This window comes from Cupressus sempervirens, chromosome 5, assembly GCF_028749045.1.
Source record: "Cupressus sempervirens isolate cs-2001-9-10 chromosome 5, ASM2874904v1, whole genome shotgun sequence".
Taxonomy (NCBI): domain Eukaryota; kingdom Viridiplantae; phylum Streptophyta; class Pinopsida; order Cupressales; family Cupressaceae; genus Cupressus; species Cupressus sempervirens.
The window spans coordinates 60,830,124-60,851,607 of NC_143122.1; the positions used below are offsets into that span (position 1 = coordinate 60,830,124).

The window sequence follows — 21,484 nt, forward strand, 5'->3', positions numbered from 1 at the left end:
TAAAAAGGTACAATGAAGCAATTTCCCAACTCAATTGAAAGGATGTCAATGGCTAAGGAAATCACTACAAGTGCAAACTCTCGGATAAGGAATTTGGGTTTTCCTCATAATTGAGATTCTTTGATCAAACCTATGTGCCGAAGTCACAGAGTTGTAAAGGCTTTCTTCTACATGGCATTAGTGATTACTAGAAGGAATGGTTCAAGGTTGATTTGATTCAATATGAAAAAGAGACCACTCCATCAGTTCGAACATCTAAACAATGACAAATGTATTGCCTGACGCTCATCATTTCAATGGTGATTTAAAGAAGACCCGCCCGTGTATATGTGATAACCAAAGGGAGTCACATGACAAATTGAATATGTGTTGTTTGATGTCAAATTTGTCATCAAAACTTGTTTCTCATATACCCGAGCCCAGGTGTATGAATATGGAGGATGCCATAAAATGTTTGGCAAAATGATGATACCATTGCTGTAATCTTAGACACCACTCTTTAACACTTATAGAGGTTCATCGAAATGCGATTTCTTTCACACGTGGTTGTATTTCTAAATCTTCAGCCACGATGATAAGTTTAGATTAGTCATGGAGATCGGGTGGTAACCTAAAGCTTTTATATACATTCAAAGTCCAATGTTTTTTTGATAAAATTTAGGGTCACGAATTGCTTCCACTAAAGAAGATTGCCATCACACTTCAATCTCCATTCAAGAATTCACAAAGCACCATTTAACCTGCGGCATTTAGTTGAGCCGGGTGTTCTCTATCAAAATCATAACTCTGGAAACCACAAACAGTAGCATCTTCTTCCCAATCTCCATCAAAAGTGCTCACGGGCACATGGACTCGTGATGGCAATCAGACACCCATGGAAGTAGTTTGATAATCATGAGTAGCTTGGACATTGGCATCAGCAAAGCATATGAACTATTTAATAGATTACATGCTCGTACCCGTGTTGGCCATAAATTGGTAAGATAACACTCTTTATGTCGACTCTGGCCAGGAATCGAAGTCATTGACTTTAGATTCAAAAAACAAAACAAAAAAAAACATATTCCTTACGTACCCATCCTATATGGGAACGAGCAGAATGCAGTGGAGGTCATCTGGGTAAGTTTTTGCAGCATAATGGAATGAAGTAACTAACATCCCCACACAACTTGGAAACCCAAATTCATGCAACTTGTCAACAGAGCCACAAGACTACATCCAACTCCAAGGATGGCATGGACAATGTGTGGATTTCATTTGAATGCAGCCATTGTGATAGTGGAGAATAAACCACAAGGAATCCTCACTTCAAAAGATGTTTTGATGCAAGTTGCTTCGCAAAACCTATCCCCTAAATCCACGCTGGTTGGAAAGACATGCTGCATATTACATGTGCAGCAATATCCATGGTGGGAAGCTCTGGAGCAGGTGGTGCCGAACACAAACCCGAGACCTTGACACAACCTGTGGAATTAGATGTGATGAGAAGGCATGAAGTGCAGACATAGCCATTGCAGGTGATAAATGCCAATGGCGGGAATATCACCCACAGCTTTTAAAAACCTTACTAATACACAACGTGAATACATGGATACAAGCATGTTGTGAGTTGTTTGACAAAATACACCATTGGTGGTAAGCGCCTCCTTTAAAAGAATCTTGCTATGAAAGTTCCCCGAGGATTAGCAGAATATAAACCAAGATTTTAAGCTCATTATCTTCCCCCCATTCATCATTTGAGAAATTGTGTCGAGATTAAAGAGATTTAAATGTGTCATATCCTCAACCGACAACACTCACCAAGAGAACATTAAATAATGAGTTTGAAAAACCGAAAATCTTAGTTATAAACATGTCTCTCACATAATATTTCTAGGTGTCCCCAAGCCTCTATTCAGAATATGAAAGATTATTTATTGTATCACAACTTTAACGACATATGTCATTAGAGTCATGACCTAATATTTAATTAGGAGGGAAACATTACAATTGCGGGAGAGTGGAAAGATTAGAAAGAAAAAGAGAAATCATAAAGATTTTCAAGATTCGGTTAGGGAAACTGAAAAGTTCTTGTAGGAAACAGAAGATGTTAAATAGATCACAAACAAGACAAGAAGGGTTCCACTTTTTCTTTCTAGGCTGGAGACTTTAGGTTGCAGACATAAGAGTTTATGTATCTACTTTTATTTTGTATTTGCAGAGGAAGAAAGGGGGAATTGTATTCTCTGTAGACTTTATGCTACAGGACGGTAGTATTTTTCTAAATAAGTGATTTGTGTGGGTCAAAGAACAAATCTTTCTTTGTTTTATTGTATTTAGAAGAGGAAAATTTGTCAGATCAAGACTCTGAGTTTGCATGTTAAATATTCTGATCAACGTTAACCTTTGAATTATCTTGATTTCTTCTATTGCAGTTTTGACGCCTATGATCACTGCCACAATTATTATCAAGACTTTGGGCTTTTGTTATCTGTGAATCTGGAAAGAATGTCTACCTCTCTTTCTGTATTTTTCCGTAATGTAATGATTGGGCAAACAAACTTGGTGTCGTTTGTTGTTTATTTCCATTCAGTTAGTTAATCTTTCCACATCTACTTCGTGTTTTCGAATAGATGTTTGTAAACCTTTTGTGTTTTCTAGTTAAAAGCATCCATATTTGTAGTGTAGTTGATTCATTGTATATCCTACATAGGGAGATGTACACAATAGAATTCAAAGGAAGGTTATCAATCCAATGATAACCTATCCAATTATTAGTGCTGATTTAGTCTCCTTATTTGGGCGTTTAGGGTCATTTTCTATGTATTTTCTTGGAAGACAATCTATTCACTAACACTTTCAAAATTTAATAAACATATATTTAGCTGTTCAAAATTACATGTCATACTAATCCATTGGATTCCTGAAGTACAAATCATGAACATACTCAAGCTCTACATTATTAGATTTGGGGTTCTCCAAGGGCAATAGAGGTACATGGATCAACATTATGAATGCAACTTCATTCCTATGCCCCAATACTACAGTAATTGCCAGACCAAAATCAATTACACAGTAAGGTAAGACATGTTTGCTAAACAAAAAACTATAGTTGGATATGAATTCTAAAAATATATCTAAATCTATAGGCAATATTACAGTTATGATAGGGCACTCCATAGAATTTTGAGGCAGGTAAGTCCCCCTGCTATTCTTCTCATGCAAAGTAGATTAATACTGGTAACTATTGCACAGGATCATAATTAAAATATTTAATGCTTTATGTAGGACACAAAAAAGTGAGTTCTAATTCATTTTTGTGCTTTTTTTCAATCCCAAAACACAATTGGAGCTTGTTTGAGGCCATCCAAATGAAGAAGAGGAACAAGTCAACTCAGGATCACCTCAATGAGCCTGTCTTTCTGCAATATAATCTTTGGTTGCACACAAGGAAGGTAGAGGAAGCACTAGCTAGTCCAATTGATTCGGATGATACAAATCTTTATAATGATTGGACATCACATAAGTAACATGCTTTGTTTATAGAGAATGAGATTGTAATGTCCCCATGTTTGTGTCAACTTTCAAAGGATTAGCCTAGTTCTTAAACCTCATAGGCTAATGAAGTTGACTAAAACATTCAGTTCGCAAAGTTAGAGGTCAATTCCCACTCCAACAATCAAGGATTCTCAAGATTGCTCTTTGTTTGAGCCAGATGGACACACTTACTATTTCTCATGTCTATTTTGGGAAAGTCAGAGTTTCTATCTTTAGCAGGGTCACTGAAAAACTTGGTGACAATGTTGAGATTTAGTATCACTAACCGAAGCAGTTATTTAGAGACTTACTATTTATAGTATCATTTTTGGGGAGTTGCTATGTCTAGTAGGGGCATCCAAATTCATGGTATGCAGAGTGATTGACTCATTCATCTACTGGTTCAGTTTGAGGGACTTACTATTTATACTAAGTCAATATTGCCCAGTTTTCTATTCTTGTCAAGGAACCAGAATGTCTAGCATTGGCAATATATATCTAGATTCAAAGTTGATCATTTGAAGGAATTAATAAGCTTGTTATTCCACTAATAATTATTAATTAAGCACTTAATTAATAATTAATTGAAAGAATATTATAAAATATGGCTATGTGCACTTCAATTTATTTAACGAAGTTAGTGTGATACCAATGTTGCGGATGAAATTTATTATGATTAAAAATTTGAAATGCATATGGAGTTTAAAGCCATGTGGAGAAGGAACTTCAAGCTATAGGTTAATTCAGGTTGAGAAGGAATAGAGAGAAATATAATAAAATATTATATTTCAAACTTGCAACAAAAGTTCATATGATAAGTTATACAGGGTGTAAGCTTCAAGCTTCAAGATCAATTTGTATTTGAAGATTATAAACACCTTTTGTATGCCCAAAACAGAAGTTGTAAATGTCTTTTCCGGCCTATTTATGTGTTCAAAAAGTGTCTAAATCATACTCAGAACACGTATCTGTAATAAACCCAACCAATTATAGCATAGTGTAACTCCAATTTCTTTACTATTCAATTGTTTAACATTTCATCAAACCCTTGGCAAGAAAATCTAATACCACTTATATGAACCAAAACCAGCTCTACTGCCTATGTTGATAGATCACCAAATGTATATATCTTCTATCTTGCTTGCACTTAATACTTTTTGAATTTTGGATGGTAACAACAATAGAAAAAATGCAATGCTAAAGAAATTATTTGCAAGAAATAATCTTTATTTTCTCAATTCTGATTTTTGCACAATTGTCAATACTGTAACTGAAATTACATAAACTAAACAATGCTAACATATAGACCCTGGATGACGTGTAGAGAATATGGCACTGAAAATGCAATGAGTGTCCAGGCGCACTCATAGCCTCCACATCACACACAGCGACACACTTCAACACCCATGCTAGGTGCTTGATATGCAACAATAGCCTCAAACAAATCGCAGCTCCCAGTCAAGGCTGTCCGGGCTCCAATAATGCAAATCGCAGGTCCTCTAATCTCCATGTAGGCCCTCTGAAACTAATCTCAAACCCTCCAAATAAGATCGCAGACCCAATTCATGACCAAAACATAGCCATATATGTAGTCGACAACCTCATAACTAAAGTTTTGACCCTTAGCATGTAACACAAGAATGTAATAGTCTCAGCCCAACTCAATTAAATTCAAACTTGATCAATGCTCAGAGTTTAATCCACCACAAACTCTCAGCACAAATGATTTCTTCCAAAGCAATAGAAATACAAAAATGGAAAACTCAATAACTCAGATTTAAACCCTTAACTTCAGCAAGGGAATTGAATTCACATATCAGAAAAACCCTCTCAAGAAAGCAACAAAAAGCAAATACACAATTGGATACCTTTCTCTCCAAATGGACTCATATTTATAACACAATTTGGCACCTATCTTCTTCTTCGCACTTTTCACTTAAGAAGCTTCATCTTCACAACACCACTGTATAACATTAAATAACTTAAAGTATCATAATAATAATAAAGCATCATTAATTAATTAATTAATATGAACCCAACAATAAATAACCCCATCCAAAGTAAATGATGAGCAACTGCCAGCACCACTTACTATACTGCTAAATATGACAACTATCCAAAATAGACTTACTAAAAATGCTAGTCCACAACTAAGACCCTCAAATCTCACTGCCAGCTCATAGGACCATGATGATGAGATGACCTAGCCAATGGCAGAGACCTGCTAAAAATGGGGACTTTACATTACCCTCCATGGATCTACTATTATTGTCCAAATCTTGAAACCCTCGTGGACTCAATCTCATTGGAAGATGTTTTCACTCTTTGGAATTTTCATACTGTAGTGAACTCTTCAAGTTAAAATATGTCAGAAGAATATTCACCTTTCAAAAACAAAGAGAAAATGAAGTATCAATATGACAAGGAATTAGCTCATACCACTCAATCCCAAGTTTCATCCTCATGCGATGGAATAAGAGATACAGAGGTTGGTCATATAGATATTTCAGAATTTCTTCAAAGAATAGAGACATCATGTCAAGAAGACATGCTTTGAATCAAAAGAAGCAATATTCATTTGTTCCCCACTTTCCCAATGGCTGCCCTAGAACCTGAGTTTGTGTGGGAATGTGCCAATCACTTCGATTCAAAAACAAAATCCATTAAAGACACTAATGGGAAAGTTGTTCTAAGTTTACATCAGGCATCATTGAGAAGGTTTTCAAAGAGTCGGAAATCCCAAAATGTGCAAATTTGACAAAGGAGAATTCACATTAACTATAATTGAGAAAAGGCTTGATTACATCAAGTTTTCAAATGACAACTAACTGATCAACAAGAGAATCAACTTCTCTAGATGGCTTAAGGTGATGCACAGAATTGACTTATGTGAGAAAGTCAATGATGGGATTACTCTACTAAGTCAAATCTATGGCCTCAAGGAGTAACAATTTTAAACCGTGATGTATAAAATTATCGACTAGATTCTACACAAAAGTGAACACATCTATTATCAAAGTGAAAACAGTGGCCCCAAATACAAGAAATCTCAATCCTGCAATCATCCACAATTACAAAAGCAAATTCAAAGCCTTTGTTGATAATCTACAGGATTGATTCATTCAAATTCAACAGTTTCAACATTTTCATCACTTTGGTTTAGTTTGTTTTCATATTTTTGCTTGTAGTTCAGAAGACATGTTGCGTATAATTGATTTGCATGCAATCGAATTACATGTGCCTTCAGCAACGTAATTGAATAAGTCTTCTTTCCTTTTTGACTTAGGCAAGGTGGTTGAGTTTCTCCCACCTTTTCCTCCTCTTTTCTCTCACTCCTTTGTCTACATAAGGGAGTGCCTTCCATTGCAAATATCATCTTTATATATGCAAGAAAACTTTGCAGAATCAGTGAAAAAATATAAGTGTGATTTATTTGTACAAGTTTCAAAGAGAAGTGAATAGAAGAAGCAATTTGTTTCAAAGTTGTGTATGGGAACAGTTGTGGTGGTGTAAATTGTAAGTTGTGTCTACAATTTGTATTGCTTTCTTTAATTCATGCAATCTTCTCTATATTCAAAGCCTCCATGGAATCAGTTACTTTCAGCCTCTATGTTGGGATAACTTAAAGATTTAGAATTTAGAAATCATTGTTTATGGAAGTCTATGTACTCCATTTGTGGTGGTGAAATTAAAGATTGAAATTATCTACTTGTGGAAGTATGTGTGCTCCATTTGTGGAAACTCATCTTTGAAATTAGACATAGATCTACAAGAGTACGCTTACAATCAATCTACGCGAGCTCCCCATTCATCCTTATAGCTTATAAATTGAAAATAGATCTACGCGAGTGCACTTACAAACAATATGTGAGTTGATTTAAGTTTATTGGTGTCAATGTTCCAATTTGAGACAAAAGTGCAGTTAGAGTTTCATTGTTCCCATTACCTGTTTAATGATTATTTTGATTCTTTCTAAAAAGAGAGGAAAGAATATTGGTAACATCCCTTTTTAGATTGTCTCAATTTCTTGTTTGCTTTGAATTGATCCCAATAACAGTGAGAAGGGGGAGCCTTCCCTTTAAGGAAAGAGAGACTTTGCCTCACAAGATGTGGCTGGAATTCCTATTGATGCAGAAGCACCTGGGCCGTCGCGTTACCCCACTGATTCTGTTACAGCAATTGCCGAGTGCCAATAATTTTTGCAGTTTAAGCCGAGTTGAGGTTATCCCACATCATGTTAACACTTGGGTTTGCCTGTTATCCCATCTCGCTACTACAGTGTGTGCTGAGTTTGACAATGTGTGCCGAGCTATTCTTCATGTGCCAAGTTACTTAGTGTATGTCGAGTGACTCTTCATGTGCCGCGTTGTCCTGTTTATGCCGAGTGTCAGCATTTTGGATGTGATTTCTACATTTTTGGTGCGAGCCAACTTGCGGGATTGATTTTGATTGCATCATTTAAGATGAGATCTTTTCTTGGGATTTGTCCAGACCATTGTTGGGTCGGCCTTGCTATTATGTAATGTTCTAGAATGATCTGTAAGCCGTTTTGGCAAGTATAAATAGAGTATTTAGGCTTAGAGTTAGGCAGTTTTTGGAGAGTTTTTAGAGTTGATTTGAGAGCAAAACTGGAAGGGGCGAATTTGAAGCTAGATCTTAGATCTTGAATGTATTTTTTATCTAGCCGTAACCCAGAAGGCCTTACAGCTGGGCATGTATGTTGATCATTTGCTAAATCAATAAAAGAATATTGTTCTCTCTCTCTATGGTGTTGTTCCCTTGTGTGTTTGCTTCCATTGTGTTAACTCTGCAAATTCAGTTTGGATTGCTGGATGTGCCTTTGGCCCTAGTTATTCCCCGCCCTCCTTGCATCAGGTGGTATCAAAGCTCATTTGTTCCTAAGAGTGCAAATAGATTGCTGAAGTGTGAGGCAGTTTGTACCAGGACCTTAGTTGGGCAAAGTTTATCAGAAATGGGTTTTGATTTCGGAAGTCCTAGCTTATTGGCGATTTGGTGTAGGGTTGCAGATCTGCGGATTTGGCCTGCACTTGCAGAGGACTTGTCGTTCATTCTTTGTGTAAACATGGTTTGAGGAAGGAGAAATGTTGATCCAGAGTTATTGGACATGTTGAGGAAACTTGCAGTGAAAGCAGAAGCTATTGAGTTAGCGAAAAATCGTGGAAGACATCTTGATGATATGATTCTTTTTGGGATGATTTACATGAAAGGATTGATGATCTGGAAAAGTCTAATTTAAGTTGGCATCTGAGGATTAGAAAGAAGGTTGTTTGGTTGGTTAAAGAGATTATGAAGAGAAGAAGACAAATCGTGGAAGTACATGATGATTTTGCTGAAATGGAGGAAGTATCTTTTAGTTTTCATGAGCAGATGGATAGATCTAACATGAAAATTGTAGAGCATCTTGTTGTGCGTAATGAGATTACTAAAGAGGAGAGTTTCACTTATGTTGGTAAAGAACTAGATGTTGTTATACAAAATGATGTTAATGTTGAAATGGATGTGATTGAGGACTTATCCATTGTTGTCGTTGCTGATCTGGAGTTATATGTTCATTCAGTTATGAATAATGTTGATCTGGATGTTGCTTGTGGTAAGAAGATGGATTCACTTGCTAGTAATATGGTTGAGGATTTCAGAGGTGTTACTGATGTGGATTTACATGATGTTGTTGTTGCTGATATGGATCTGAACTTATATGTTGCTACTGAGATGCTGAAGGATACTGATGTTGTTACTAATGTGGATTTTCATGACGTTGTTGATCTATATGTTGCTAGAGGAATGAATATAAATTTTGTTTCTGTTATGGACTTGTATGTTGCTGCTATTATGGATCTGAGTTCATATGTTGTTGTTGATAGGGTTTGTGATCTGGGTGTTATTGTTGATCTGGTGTTCATGTATGAGGATAATGTTATAGATGATGTTGATGATAAGTTGCAGATGGAGCATTGTGATTTTCAATTGAGTTCATATGTTGATTGATTCGATGAGATTCAGATTTTTGAATGGATGACTGATTTTCAGATTTGACCTCTTTTCTTTGATCAAGTGGAAACCTTTTGTGGAGATGAAGCTAAGTACAGAATTTTCTTTCGGAAGCAAATGTGGGACACATTTTTCTATGTACTTGGGGAGTCTGATGTAGAGCATCTGAGGTCTTTACTGGTAGTCTGATGCAAGAGCATCCTAGTCGTCGCATTATCCCACTGATTTTGTTATAGCAATTGTCGAGTGCCAATAGTTTTTGCAGTTTAAGCGGAGTTGAGGTTATCCCATGTCATGTTAACACTCGGGCTCGCATTATCCCCTCTCACCACTGCAGTGTGTGCCGAGCTATTCTGCATGTGCCAAGTTACCTAGTGTATGCCGAGTGACTCTTCACATGCCGAGTTGTCCTGTTTATGCCAGGTGTCAGCATTTTGGACGTGATTTCTACGTTTTTTGGTGCAAGCTGATATGTGGGATTGATTTCGATCTCATTATTTAAGAGGAGATCTTTTCTTGGGATTTGTCCATACCATTGTTGGGTCGGCCTTGCTATTATGTAATGTTCTAGAATGATCTATAAGTCTTCTTGGCAAGTATAAATAGAGTATTTAGGCTTAGACAGTTTTTGGAGAGTTTTCAAAGATGATTTGAGAGCAGAACTAGAAGGTGCGAATTTGAAGCCCGATCTTAAATCTTGAATGTATTTTGTATCTAGTCGTAACCCAAAAGGCCTTATAGCTGGGCATGTATGCTGATCATTTGCTGAATCAATAAAAAGAATATTGTTCTTTCTCTCTCTCTGTGGTGTTGTTCCCTTGTGTGTTTGCAGCACCTGACACAAGGAGGTCAAGGAAAAACTAGAGCCAAAGGCACACCCAGCAATCCAAACCAACCTTGCAGAGTTAACACAATGGAAGCAAACACACAAAGAGAAAGAACACCACACAGAGAGAGAAAACAAGATTCTTTTATTGATTCATGAAATAAACAGCATACACGCCCAGCTGTGAGGCCTTCTAGGTTACAGCCAGATACAAAATACATCCAAGATCTAAGATCTAGCATCAAATTTGTAGCTTCAAACACATATGCAACAAACTTTCCAAACTTTCGTGTTCTACTCTAAACTCTCAAAAAAAATGCCTAAGCCTAAACACTCTATTTATACTTGCCAAAACAGCTTACAGATCATTCTAAAACATTACATAATAGCAAAGCTGACCCAACAACGGTCTAGACGAATCCCAAGAAAAGATCTCATCATAAATGATGTGATCAAAATCAATCCTGCAAGTCGGCTCGCACCAAAAACACAGAAGTCACGTCTAAAATGCTGACACTTGGCATAAACAGGACAACTTTGCACTTGAAAAGTCACTCAGCATACACTAGGTAACTCGGCACATAAAAGATAGCTCGGCACATGAAGAATAGCTCAACACATACTATAGTGGTGAGATGGGATTGTTGGTTATCAAAATCGATGGTTAGAAACCTACGAGCGTTGCCTGCTCGATGCTAGGTATCTAACTGATTTTGGCCAACGTGATAGGATTAAATCCTCTGCGCTTTAGGTTCCGCTGGACCAAGGCCTATTTACCCAAATCCCAAAACTCGGATGCAAAATGTATTATAGCGAATTGCAAAACAAATTCCTTCAACTGGCAAGCGTTAAGGAAAACTTCTAGATATAACTTCAAACTTGGATTGTTTATTAGGATTGTATTTTGCTGAAAGAAAAAATGTTAAAGTGATTGCTTAATAAAAGGGTTTTTAAAGAAAGAAGATGAAAAATTGCCAGCACGTGATCTACGTATCCTTGAGCAAATCTATGACCAGTGTCTAATTCCAATTGGGTGATAGAGTCAAATATATATATATTTACATACAACTTTATGACATTGATAATGTAATCTTTGCTCAAAAATTTACTCATTATGATGCCACAAGTTATTATATTTTAACGTATTTCAGAATTGTCTATTATGCTTTAACCATTAATGGACACAATAGATACAAATAACAGGAAATACTTATTCCTATGCTATTTGTATTTGTCAAATCCGAAAACAATTAACAACTTAGTGTTCTTATCAAATTAGAAAATTATAAACAAAGAAATGATCAACATTACAAAGGATGAACTATATGTATTCCAACTCTAAAACAATTGAAATCCTTACTATTTTTATTTGATGGATAAATTATACTGAAGACACTCAGCTTCCTGGAGCTCTATTCAGCACAATAAGGTCCACCAAATGTTTGAATCAGCGCTCAAAAGATTACAATCTCTATGCTAGGTTCAGAAATCCAACTTCTCCTTTAAAATAAAATGGATTTCAAACATGTATGCATAATGATGACAAAACTCTGTAGATTCTTTAAGGAAATGAATCTTCTATCTCTTGTCCCTTTCCTGTGTTTTACATCACATATTTATAAACACCTGAAGGGCATCAGTTATTTAACCAAGCATTGCACCCCTTCAAAACTAATAACTAACCAATATTGATTATGGTTCGAATTTCAATTGGTAGTAGTATTTCTCCCATTAATAATTAATTCTTTATGTGATATCCTTCAATCCCTTGGGTGTTTTCCTTTGTCTGGACTGATCCGTCCGCACGCAATCCTCCTCTTCATTCACATACAGGGAAAATCCTTCATCCTTCCCTATGAGTTTGATGTGCTCCTAGACGCGAGAATGCAGAGCAAGATTTGAATGAGTATCCCAGCCGTAGGAAGGTTCTGATGCTCTCAACCTGAAAGCCTTTATCCGCCTGACGTTATTTCCTTTCTGTCTCTCGCACGCGTCTCCAAATGCAGAGTCCACTTAGTCCCTCTCTTTCATGTTATATCGTTTATTCAACTCCATATTCGAGGGCCTCCGCCCTAAAAAAATATCTACTCCTTCTCTGCATGTATACTCTCTGCCTGACTTCTTCATTCGTATGGAACACATCCTTCATCGCACACCTGTCACAAACATTCGAAATACCGTAAGTAAACAATATCAATAGTAACCCTATGGAAATATTTACTAGAAAACTTTGTAAAAAACATTTGGCAATTTGGTATCTATTTCATCTGAATTTCGACGGCTCCTCTATCACCATAATCTTGTGATTGTGCTTATAACTCTGATGTCGTGCATGACTGAAAGGTCTGTATAATGCAAACAAGGCCCACTCTTGATGCGACCTACAAATCTCTCTAATTATTCGCTATCTGGATGTGTAAAAAATGATAAATGCAATACTAATTAATTGTGCCATCTGTTCACACTAATGCAAGTTTTACACTCCATCATTTTGCATCAAAGACTGCCTAAGTATAAATTTTGGATTTCCAGACCGACAACTGAGTATTTGATTGACCACGCTTGCAGGTTAGCAGTATTGATTGCAGAATAGGTTATTGCTATCTGATACAAACTTACAGAGGACCCATTACTGATGTATTATCTCTGTTTTATGAATTCTTCATAGGTCTGTTGGTGCCTCCTTAGGCTACTGTGCATAAGGTTCATCCATCTTATTAACTTAACAATTTGCAAACACCCATTTCATTGTTCAATCACCTCCAGTGCGTGACTGAATATTTACAAAGACTAGATGTATGGACTAGTTGCTGGATACAGCCCTTTCTGGGTGGCAATTTATATACATATAAAGTTTCAGCTTGCCATTTCCTTACAAATGTATATACAAGAATCATAAAAACTAGAATCTGTATGTGTAAAATCCATTGCCATTTGTCACAGTATATGATTGTTGCTACTCCATTGAAGGCATGTGCTAGGTGTGCAAATCCTGCTTTAAATTTGTCATTGTATGACCTCTGACAACTTCATTGTAAACATCCAGCATTATATCCATCCAATCAATATCTTGGAACAACTAGCCAATCCTAATATAATATAATCAATATGCAATTCCCCAAACTGAAGGTGATGGTAATAAAAAAAATCAATACTGGTAATGATTTATAGAATACTGAAGGAATACTGAAACAAATGAAAATACAACCATTTCTGGTATATTCATTGAAATGACTTTCTCAGGCATCCTTTGATTCTCTTATCTGTTAATTTTGTCCTCATGAATACATTCTCAATCTAATCCTTATTATGAATACAATGATGTCTGATATCAATAAAGCTTTAGAAGTGAAACAACCATTGCTTCCTACATGATCATATAAACCAATAACATCAATCAAATATGTTTTAGTGATTATATTCATTGTTCTGATCGAGATTAGATACTTCCTTTTTCTCCAGATTTCATATTCACTCTTTAAGATTAAAAACGGAGACTAGAATTTTGGGTTCCATTAGGGATAACACGCGAACCCAAGTGTTAAAATGATGTGGGATAACCTCAACTCAGCTTAAGCTGCAAAATTACTGGCACTCAGCAATTGCTGCACCTCAACAATGTCTGAAACTCAGCAACAACTAGCAGAATGAACACAAACGAGCAGGATAACACGTCAACCCAAGATGCTCCTGCATCAGACAACCAAGGTAGAAAGAAATGATTCTTCGAAATCATGCAAGTGTCACAACTTGAGCTGAATCCAACTCAGATTGAGAAATCCATGTAGCATCTTCAACTGGTCTGTTTTTCCACTTCACCAAATATTCATCGTAATTCTTTCTTCTTGTGCTTTTACCAACTCTTTGATCCAACATCTATTCAACCTCTTCAATCTACTTCTTAAGATAATCATCAGGTACAGCAACTTCATCATCTGACTCATAATACTTATACAGATCAGCAACATTAAATATAGGAGATATATCCATGTCATTAGGTAACTCAACTTCATAAGCATTTCCATTGTCAAACTTCTTCAAAATCTTACAAGGTTCAAACTTATTCATCTTCAGTTTATTGTATGTTCCAACCGAAAATCTTCTTTTCTTCAAATGAACCATCACCTCAACACCAACTTGAAAAAATATGATGTCTTCTAGACTTATCAGCATTGTCTTTATACTTCTGATTACTTTGTTCGAACTTCAACTTCACTTCCTTATGCAAAGACTCCATAAAATCAACAAATTCTTCTCCTACAGCACTTCTCTTCACCAACAACATCTCTTAAATCTGATACTCCTCTAAGCTTCATTCCAGTAGCAATCTCAAAAGGTGTCTTTCCTGTACTTCTATTCATAGAATTATTATATGCAAACTCAGCTTGTGCCAATACCATCTCTTAATTATGTGTTTCATTTCCAACTAAGCATCTCAGCAAATTACCCAAGCTTCTATTCACAACCTCTGTCTATCCATCAGTCTGTGGATAGAATGTACAACTAAACTTCAGCTCAGTACCCATTTTCTTCCACAAAGTCCTCCAAAAATAACCAACAAACTTATTGTCTCTATCAAAAATAATACTTCTTAGTAATCCATGCAATCTAACAATCTCTTTGAAAAAAAGTTCAGCAACATGCTCAGCATCTGATGTCTTCTTACATATTATAAAATGAGTCATCTTAGAAAATCTATCCACAATAACAAATATAGAATCATACCCCTTTGTTCTTTTAGGCAATCCAAGAACAAAATCCATACTAATGTCACTCCAAGGTTTCTCAGGAATAGAAATAGGTGTATACAATCCAGTATTCTGACTTACTCCTTTGCAACTTGACAAACTCCACAACTCTTCACAAACTTCTAAACATTCTCATACATCTATAGCCAATAATACGTCTCTTTCAATAAACTCAATCTCTTATCAATTCCAAAATGTCAAGCCAATCCACCACTATGCTTTTCTTTAATCAGATTCAGCCTCATAGAACTCCTAGGGATACACAACTAAATACCTTTGAACAACATATCTTCTTAAATGAATTATTCATCATACTTACTGATGTGATCTGTCAGATTTGGTGCTTTGCACTCTCTCTACGCCTCAGAAAAATCAGGATCAGCACCATACAACTCTTTCATTTCATCAAAACCAAGAACTTCAATCTTCATTTCAATCAACAAGTCTTCTACTCAATGCATCAGCAACTCTATTAGTAACTCCACTCTTATGCTTAATCACAAATGTAAAACTTTACAAATACTCAACCAACTTTATATGTCTCTGATTCAATTTATGTTGACTTCCCAAGTACTGTAAAGCTTTATGATCAGTATACAACACAAACTCCTTAGAAATCAAATAATGTCTACACTTTTTCAAAGCTTGAACAATAGCATAAAACTCTTGATCATACACAGAATACTTCATTTTAGCATCATTCAACTTCTCACTAAAGAAAGCATCAAGTTTACCTTCTTAACTTAATACAGCTCCTATTGCAGTACCACTTGCATCACATTCAACCTGAAATACCTTACTGAAATCAAGCAAAGCCAATATGGGTAACTCAACAACTTTTTGTTTCAAAATCTCAAAACTCTTTATCAGCTCCATGTTTCCACTTGAATTCATTTTTATCTCCTCTCATTGTCTTAGTCATAGCATTACAAACAACACTAAAATTCTTTATAAACTTTCTATAAAAACTAGCGAAACCATGAAATGATCTTACCTCACCCACATTCTCAAGTGTAGGCCATTCCAAAATTGCTTTAACCTTCTCTGGATCCATTCTCAAACCATCAGTTGAAATCACAAATCCCAAATACACAATCTCCTCTTGCATAAAAGAACACCTTTTCAGATTAATCATCAACTTCTCCTCTTTCAACCTCTGCAATACTTGTCTAACATGTTCAAGATGTTCTTCCTTAGTCTTGTTGAATATCAAAATATCATCCAAATAAACAATCACAAACTTACCCAAGAATCTTTTTAGAACTTCATTCATCAACCTCATGAAAGTACTAGGTGCATTAGTCAGACCAAAAGGCATAACCAACCATTCATACAAACCATCTTTTGTCTTGAAAGCAGTCGTCCATTCATCACCTTCTTTAATTCTGATCTGATGATAGCCACTCTTCAAATCAATCTTGATAAAATACTTTGCTCCACTCAAACAATTCATTATGTCATCCATCCTCGGCATAGGAAACCTATATTTCACTATGATCTTGTTAATAGCTCTGGAATTAGTACACATCCTCCATTCTCCATTCTTCTTAGGTGCTAATACAACAGGTACAGCACATGGACTCAAACTTTCTTTAATTAAACCCTTCTGCAGTAACTCGTGCACTTGTCTGTTAAGTTCTTCATTCTCTATAGGTGTCGTTTGTTCGGCAAACTAGCTCCAGGAATTAGATCCATACAATGACATGCTTCTCACTGGCAGTAAACCATCAGGAATATCCTCAGCTATTGGATCAGAGAGTTGGTAAAAGCGCAAGGGGAAAAGAATACTATGAATATTTGGTGAAGTGGAAAAATAGACCAGTTGATGATGCTACATGGATTTCTCAATCTAAGTTGGTTTTAGCTCAAGTTGTGACACTTGCATGATTTAGGAGAATCATTTCTTTCTACCCTAGTTGTCTGATGCAGGAGCATCCTAGCCATCATGTTATCCCACTGATTCTGTTACAGCGATTTCCGAGTGCCAGTAATTTTTACAGTTTAAGCCGAATTAGGGTTATCCCACGTCATGTTAACACTCGAGTTCACATGTTATCCCATCTTGCCACTGCAGTGTGTGTCGAGTTCCACAGTGTGTGCTGAGTTATTCTTCATGTGTTGAGTTACCTAGTGTATGCCGAGTGACTCTTTATGTGCCGAGTTGTCCTGTTTATGCCGAGTATCAACATTTTGGATGTGATTTTTGCGTTTTTGGTGTGAGCCAACTTGCAGGATTGATTTCGATCGCGTCATTTATGATGAGATCTTTTCTTGGGATTTGTCCAAACCATTGTTGGATCAGCCTTGCTATTATTTAATGTTCTGGAATGATCTGTAAGCTGTTTTGGCAAGTATAAATGGAGTATTTAGTCTTAGAGTTAGGCAGTTTTTGGAGAGTTTAGAACAGAACGCAGAAGTTTGGAAAGTTTGTTGCATATATGTTTGAAACTGCGAATTTGATGTTGGATCTTAGATCTTGAATGTATTTTGTATCTGGCCGTAACCCAGAAGGCCTTACAATAGGGCATGTATGCTAATCATTTGTTGAATCAATAAAAAAATATTGTTCTCTCTCTGTGGTGTTCTTCTCTTTTGTGTTTTCTTCCGTTGTGTTAACTTTACAAGGTTGGTTTGGATTGTTGGGTGCGCCTTTGAGCTTGGTTATTCCCTACCCTACTTGCGTCACCTATTTTGTAACAAAAGTTTTAAAACTGTCAGTGGCAAAATATCTACCCAACTGACATGTAAATATAAAAGGTGATAGTGAAATGTAGAGAAGAAGATGAGTAGGTAGAAATAAAAGAATATCATTGAGATTTGAAGAACAAAACCTTGAAGAGGAATAAGAGCAAAGTTATGAAGGAAATATAAAGAATAATGTAGACCTACATGAAAGAGTATTTGCAAATTTGTGAAGCATTAATGATATATTTATAAAGAAGATTTTTATGCCTTCTAATCATATAAGGAGGAGACTATGTAGATGTATGTATTGCATAATTTTAAGGAGGAGTTGTGACAATTCAAGTGGGTGTCTCCTTTAAGAAGGATCACATCTCTTCATAGGAATATTGAGATACATATTGGCATAAGAAATATGAACAATAAATAATTGAAGATTAATAAAATGTTCAACAGTAATGATTAGTATTTAGAAGTAAAAGTTTGTTAACAAAAAAAAAACCCATTCAAAGGGTTGTCTCTTTCCTAACAGTTGCATCTTTTCATGAAGATATATAGATATAAGATGTGGGTATGACCTACAAGTGTAGACTGAACTCTCATCTAACTAATGGATAAGGATCTTCACACTCATGTTCCTTTTCTTATATATCATTGAATGTCTAATTTTAAAGAAGAAAGCAAATGCCCTTATTGTTACTTTATTTTTCATTTTCCTCAACCATACACATTGCTTATTTTGGTCTTTTTTTTTCCTATTCTATAATTTGTCATGTCCCCTCTTTAGCTCTATCTAGCAGTGACATGAGAGTTAGCCTATTATGGAGTCTCATAGGCTGGCAGTGGTGATCAGGGACTCAGTCAGGGTTTTCAGCATCTGGATTTGGTATTATAGGCAGTAGTAGATTAGTTGAGAGTAGTTCCTTAATCTTAAGAGGTAGTTCCTTGATTGTAGGAGGAGATTCCTACCTTTTAGGAGGTGGTGACGTTCTCCAGAGTTGAGGTTCTATGAGATCACCCCTGATCTCAATTTCAGGAGATTTGGGTGTGTTCCCTATTTTTTAGGAGTATCTCTCGATTTGAGGGTGAGATTGCCATTTGGCTCAGGGTGTCCAACATCAGTCACAGGCACGTGACAAACTCAATTCCATGTTTTGGAGGTGTTTGGGTTGTTCCTTGGCTACTTGGGAAATATTTTAATATATTTAAATATTCTCCTAAATTAGCATTTTAATAATTTAAATAAGGCTAATTGTTTAGCCATTTTGGAGTAATAAGGAGTTTTCTAGCTCCATTTGGATTGATTTGCCTATGTGTGATAGCTCGTTGGAAAGAGCTCAATCTCTACTATTTGATTATCACTTGTCGGGACTTATTTGATACTTCGAGCTATTTTTCATTAATAAACTAATATTTTTTCCTATTTGGACGCTTTTAATTGGGGAAATAATGTTATATTATAAAGTCCAATGAAATCCACTTTAGGGTTCTTTTAGGGTTTGATTTGCCTTGGAGAGGGGATATAAGGAGATGGTAACCTAAAGGTGAGTATCTTTATCATTTTGTCAACCTATTTTGGACGTCATTGCTTTGGAAGAGCATTCCTCACTTAGTACGCAAACCCTAGTGTTGAGAGCAAATTTGTTGGGATGTAGCCCTCAAGAAGATCAGATTTGAAAGTTCTTATGCATACAAGTTGATCACGTTAGAGGATCAATTTATAGTATTGCAGTCACACTTTGTAGGCTGTAGATATATAGGGAAGGCGGCCACTTTGGTTCAGCCTGGCTTTTCCTTATAGCAGCTCGTAGGAGGAATTCTGGAGTGTTTATTTGCAGCAGACTGGAGTTTTTTTATTGCAGCATTTTGGGCTCTATCATTTGAACTTGTTTAATTGTAGCTAGTTCCCATCTTCAGCTGGCGTCAACCTTGTTTGAAGCACATCTGTATTGGTACTATTCTGAAATAAATTAGACTCTGTTGGTATAGTTTTAGAATCATTTCAAGAATAGTATGTATTGCTGCATATGATTTCTATCGCTTATATTTTATCAATTACTGTTATTTATTCATTGTAATACCTATATTCTTAAAAATACAAAAAGAAACGACCTTCTTCTGCAACTTCTATTTAGCTCTATAATATCAAAGAAAAATCTACAGGAAAATATAATTTATATAATTAAACAAATAGCAACAGCACAAATAGCAGCAGCAAAGCAAATATCCATTTGGGATATTTCATAATTCCACACCAAGATTGTCTAGTTAACACCATTTGCCAATGTCCATCCTTGCATTTCAAACCAATGCTTTCTTACACGCTTCAAAGTCTCGGACTTTAAAAACCTCATGCTCATGCATTTCTATAACGAGGATAACATATTTTCTTTCTACTATGGGCTCCAACCCAAGTCCTCTCCTCTAGGTATAACCTCTACAATATCAACTTACCATAGTCAACTATTCCTAAATAGGCACCAAATTCCTATTTCATGTGTTCCATTCTGTCATGAATTTGAGTCTTTCCAGTTTGTAACCATGCCTATTTTCCTGCATCAAGTGTTGCCTTTACTTTTCCCATTCTTTTTTTCTATCTTGCTGTTGTGCAATGGTTAAGTATGCATTTAAGTATATTTGTGTACCTTTAAGAATCTTTTTGTTCTTTAGTTTTATGTTTTTGTCTTTTATATTTCACATACTAAATCTGAAATATTTATTTCTCCCTTCTCCAATCATTTGTTCAATACTATTTTCTTGATGGATTTATCATGACCAGTGTAGGTGGTCCTTAAGAAAGTCTCTTGTTAGCTAATCGGTTTTCTCCTTCTCATCATAGTCCCTCAGTCATTTAATAATGATATTTATAACCCTATCATTTATGTCATTTTTTCGCTCTAATTCGCATTTTAACTTATTGTTATACGAGATCCTTTTCTGTATTAACATGTTTATTTTGTAATATGGGAATAGTTGAGACAGAGCAGCACTTTGTCAAGGACTGCCTGGCTTACAATGACATCAGATCTGGTTATACAAAAATATTGCAGAACAAGGACTTCAACTATTTATTCGAGGAAGATCAAGTGAAGAGAGCAGTGGATTTGATTACCAAACTTCAGAGAAGGAGAGACAAGTTATCCAAAACTTTACAACTGACTAGTTCCGCTCCTGACTCGGGAGGGTGATCGCATGGGTTCCATAGACTACTTTAGTCTCGTGGACGTCATTAAAATCTATCATATCATATCATATCATTTACTAATTGTGCTCACTATTTGGCCTCGAGTCAATTTGATCTCTCAGCTGATTTTTTAAATTTCCGTGCATGCCATGCAGATTGGATCTCTTTTATTTATGGCGTCTTTTTCATCTGACAGTTTTGATTTATTTTCTTTTTCTGTATTTAATTGGCTTAGCTTTTGTTTTATCATGACCAGCTCTTTCTGCCCTTTATCCGTGATGCAGTGCAAGTTGTTTACTTGTTCCTTGAGCAGTTTATTTTCAGTTACTAGCTTCCGGTTGGATCTTGTGACACGCTTTGACTTGCAATCCTCCAACCGCCTTCTTTCTGAAATCTCATAACCATTTATGCTTTTAGGTAAGAGTAGCACATATCAAAAAAAGAAGATCTCACATAAGCATATTTAATATTTTAAAAAACTATTTTTTTCCAAAAAAGACCTCATTTAACATCTTTTGA

At 35.9% G+C, this 21,484-nt stretch overlaps 1 protein-coding gene across 3 annotated transcripts in view; it reads right to left on the reverse strand.

Annotated features, from left to right (window-relative positions):
* LOC149554544 (putative triglyceride lipase) overlaps positions 1–21,484 on the reverse strand; it is a 329,392-nt gene that overhangs the window by 307,016 nt on the left and 892 nt on the right. The window lies entirely within an intron of this gene.